The sequence below is a fragment of the Mus pahari genome, chromosome 16, assembly GCF_900095145.1.
Source record: "Mus pahari chromosome 16, PAHARI_EIJ_v1.1, whole genome shotgun sequence".
Taxonomy (NCBI): Eukaryota; Metazoa; Chordata; class Mammalia; order Rodentia; family Muridae; genus Mus; species Mus pahari.
The window spans coordinates 21,586,346-21,591,071 of record NC_034605.1 but is presented as its reverse complement, the minus strand read 5'-3'; the positions used below and the strand labels follow the sequence as shown (position 1 = coordinate 21,591,071).

At 40.8% G+C, this 4,726-nt stretch overlaps 1 protein-coding gene across 2 annotated transcripts in view; it reads left to right on the top strand.

Moving 5' to 3' along the window:
• The window catches only part of Pou6f2 (POU class 6 homeobox 2), a 366,558-nt gene that overhangs the window by 322,808 nt on the left and 39,024 nt on the right, over positions 1 to 4,726 (top strand). The gene's annotated exons all lie outside the window — the stretch shown is intronic.

Sequence of the window (4,726 nt, the reverse complement as noted above, 5' to 3'; positions counted from 1 at the left end):
AAAAAAAAAAAAAAAAGAAAAGAAGAAAGAAAGAAAGAAAAGAAAAGAAAAAAGAGAAAATGTGCCTCCGTTTTCATACCTTTCCTACTTTGCCCTATCATAACTATTAATTCAAAGGACAGAGCGTGATCACTAGAGTTATCAGTTTAACAGACACAGCAATCTAAAATCACAAAGTACCCGTGCCACCCAGGGATGCTAAGGAGTTCTGAACTTTCCTTTTTTTATGACAATAAGCAGAACATTGCATTGGCTGCTGCATTGCCAAGGTCATTATAGTTCTCTTTACTTCCTGGATCACATACTTGTGCAGGAAGAAAAAGAATAAGTCAAAGGCGATGGACTTGATTCCAAATATGGTCTGAACAAATTCTTGAGCCCTCTGAGCCTCTTTTTCTAATTATACTATATGGACAATAATGTAATAATAATTATGTAATAATAATGGCAAGCAGTAGACTAGGAAGATGTCTCATTGGTAAAGTGCTCGCCATTCAAAAGTGAGGACCTGAATTTGCTCTCCAGGATCCATGTTAAATCTGGGCGTGACAGCACACCCTTGGTATCCCAGCACTGGAGAGATGGAGACCTGAGGATCTGTGGTGGGCTCCTGGACAGCCTAACTTAATAATCAAATGGGTCACAGTGAGACAGCTTGTCTCAAAAAGCAAGTAGACAACTCCTGACAAATGACACCCAAGGCTGGCTTCTGGATCCTACACACACACACACACACACACACACACACACACACCACAGTCCCTGGGTTATGACAACTAACTGAAATTATCTCTTAAAACATACCTCCTGGGAGCTTGAGCATGCAACTAAACATTTAATGAACATTGCCACAATTATCATCACCATTGTTTTTCATGTTGGCTGCTCAGCAAGAGGCAGGAGTATGGCGAACAGGCAGACAGGAAGGGATCTGCAGCCAGGCTGTCATTCATAAGCTCGGAAGCCTCAGCAAGTTCCTTCATTCTCTTGGTGCCATGAATTCTCTTCTGAAAAGTGGGAGAATACTGACCTTGGTTCATTGGCTTAATTAAAGTACTTAGAGTGAGGTTGATCACATAGTCATATCTCAGAGCTAATGATCGTAAATGCAGTCTGTTAATCAAGATGAACTTTTTTTTTTTTTTTTTTTTTTTTTTGGTGCATGGATGAAGGTTTTGTGTGAGTCTCAGCAGTGAGATGTTAAGCCATCTTAGGCCACCTCAACATTTCTCAGAACAGTACACCAGAGGGTGGAGAGTAAAGGTTCCCATGTGTGCTCCTAGGAGTGTTTTGAGAAATTGGCAAGTAGATTTATCATCAATTTGTTCAGCTACAGAACTGCTTCCCTTGTGTCTTTGGCAATATCTCTTTATTGGCATTATTTCAGAAAAGTAAAACCAAATGAAATTTTGCTTTATTCTGAGGTTAAGGAAAGCATTTTACATTTTAACTGAAGCTCATGGCTGTTTCCTGATGAAATCAGATCCTCCACCTCTCTAAAGTCTTCAGAGGTGAAAGCTAGTGAACATAGGCACCCATCTCCATCCTTTAAAGAGCCAAGCATGTAAAACACAAAAGCAACTAAACAATGTTACCTTCTTTAAGACTGGGGTTGCCCCTGCCTCCAACTCCCAAGTGCTGTGATTACAGGCTTCTGTGACTACACCTGGTAACCTTTTCCCATCCGTTTTTAAAAAAGAACAAAACAGGGTGAAGACACGTACCCACACAGCCCACACAGGCTACTCAGAAATACACAAGCTTCTACATAACTAAAAGATAGAAGCCAAGCTTGCTTGATAAGAAGAGAATTTCTATGTTCTCTGCGAGCTAAAGGCTGCCTCCTGATGACTGGCAGGTGTGCCACTCAAAGGGCTACCCCTCCCTGAGTGAAACTTCGTGGGGCCAGCCTCATTTCAAGCCCGACGGTAGGTGGGGAAGGCAAGAGGACTTCTGACAGTGTGCTCAGACCTTGGCAGGAAGTGCCCCCACAGTTTAGCTCTCTGAAGAGATGCAACTGAAGAACTGCACTCCATGTGAGGTCCTCTGAATTATAATCACAAGCTCAAAGACATCTCCAAGGCAGTAGCATATTGAAAACCTAAGTTTTTATTGAAGCATAAACGTTCCTATTCATCAGAAGAGTGGCTTTATATAGGTTATATAATTTTCTGGATTTCTTTTCCAACAGTAATAGAAAGATAAGGTATTTAATAAATTACAGCTGTTCCTTTAAAATCAAAACCCAGAAACTGACCCTATATAGGTTGCAGAAGTGGATGTTCGCACATGATTTAAATGGAAAGATGAGACTCCCTAAGATCAACTCACTGAAGTTATAATAAATGACCATCTCAGCCGTAAGGTTAAGAGATAAGTAATTCGATAGCTGTCTATTGGTCCTCTCCAGAGTCTTATGAGATCTGTCTAAAGTATTTTCAAAGCCACCACTGTGCAGTCTGAAAAAACAGTTTTCCAGCCCTGCAGAAAGGGAAGAAGTAGTGTGTGGTTCTGCTTATGAATAAGCTTCAGGGCCCATTAGAACCAGGCAAGCCAGTGATGGGGTATCTGGGGCATCCTGCATAACATCTTTTACTTCATCTTTTATAGTGAAGCACAGAAAACACATATAAAAATAAATTTTCCAAAACAACACAAACATCTTCACATTTTCCATACCAGCCTCTGTTGTCTTGTTTATTTTCAAAAGAAAAACGAAACTCTAGACAAAAAGCATACCCTCCCATCCATTTCAAGGGTGGTCACTGTGGAAAACTGGGATATTTCTCTACAAATTTTATGGTTTTACTACAAAATACTAATTTAAAAAAACATAAAATGCATAAAAAACTACTATTCTTTTAAAACCACACTAACAACAGAATCTATTTAGACAATGTGTTATAAATAAGGATCAAACATATTTTGTTGAAAGTTAAGAGTTGATGTCTATATGTTTTCCTCATAAATATATATCTGACAAAACTTTATTTCCCCCATTTGAACATGTCACAAAAGAAGGTTTTAAGGTACAATAGTAATTGAATGAACTATATTTCAACTATTATCTTTTAGTGAACATTTTTTTTCAATACTCTCTGGAGGGCAAGAAATGTATCTTCATGGGGTTGGTACCATTCTAAGAATATCACTGTGGCTTCTTCTCAGTGATAAAGACAAAATAATAATCAGCCAACCCAACCCATCCACTAACACAGCAAATCTGCCCTCCGAGCCCCGTTAAGGGCTTTATTGCCTCATTTCAGTACAGTTTCCCTAAGTGATCCCCTCACAGCCCCTCAAAATGTTCTGCAAATGAGAAGTCCGGCATCAGGGCCACTGGGCAACAGTCTTGACTAAGTCTGAGCTCTAGTGACCTGCTAGGTTCAAAGAAGTTAGCGAGTCAAGGCCATCAGACTGCAGGCTCAACTTCCTTAACCTTTAATCCCCCAAATAGACTTAATAAAATCTACGTGCGCTTTAGGAAAGCACTGCTGCCTACAATTCTCACTTATAACTATCCATGTTTTGTTTTGTTTTGTTTTTGTTTTTTAAAGCAGGAATCCTTCCTATGAGATGTTGTCCTTGCCACCAGAGCTTTGTTGTGACTTCCAGTTTGTCCTCTTATCTGCTTTGTAGAAAGGAGAGGTCTCAAACTGTCTCCAGACTTTCCAGGGACTCATAACATGTAAATCACTGGCAAATTAATGTTTGCCTGTCTGAAAGCAAACTTTCTTTGGACTTTATAACCTGCAAAGACAGGTCGGAGGTGGAGCCAGAAGGTCAGTTGATGGAGTCCATCTGGTATCTGAGTCCTTGACATCCACAGCGCAGATGAAAGTCGTGTATTTTAACACTGGTGTGCAGTGACTCTGTGGATGCTAGGTTACAGAGTGGCTACAGGTTCTGTTGCAGTCTCTGGAACTCGGCTGTGGTGACAGGATTGGTTCCAGCTCTGCCCACCTAACGCTACTACTCCAGCAGCAGCCTCCCTTGTTTTCTGCCTTTTCATTCCCTCCATGTCTGATATATACTTAGCAGCCCAGAGGCTCATCAACATAAAGAACTAAAAAAGGCCCCCTGGCATCTTTTTTTTTAGCCTTTATCCCTAGCAGAATGCACACTGTTTAACAAGGGAGATTAGCAGTAATACACAGTAAAAACTCCCTTTGTAAAATTCACCCCAAAGACCTAGAAAGAGAAGACCATGTCTTTGCTACCTAAAGCAGGACACTGAGCTCTGTTTCTTTCTTAGCTCTGGCCACTGCTAGCTTTTGTCATGTTGTACTTTTGATGCTTCATCCATAAGCCTTTGTTTTCATGGGACAGGAAAATGGCCTCTGCTGTAGACTCCTGGGTAAAACTCACACATTCTGTTGAGGCCAGTTAATTCCTGGAGCATCTATAATTCTAAGCAGTTAATCAGCTAGAGGATGCTATTTACAGCTCCAAGGAGCTGATCAGTGCTACCCTGCTTAACATTAAGAAGAAATGACTGCAAAGGAGTGTGTTCCCTGTTCAGCAGACTCATTGCGTCAGTTAATTCACCCTTGTGGGAAAGCGCTGTGTATCCCTAAGGAATAATCACGTGGTTCATTTGAGTGCACAGAGCTCTTTAAGCATCTTGGAGGACTGATGGATTTTAGCTGCAAGCTCCTTTAGGTCAAGTTCTATGAGAGAGAGAGAGAGAGAGAGAGAGAGAGAGAGAGAGAGAGAGAGAGAGAGA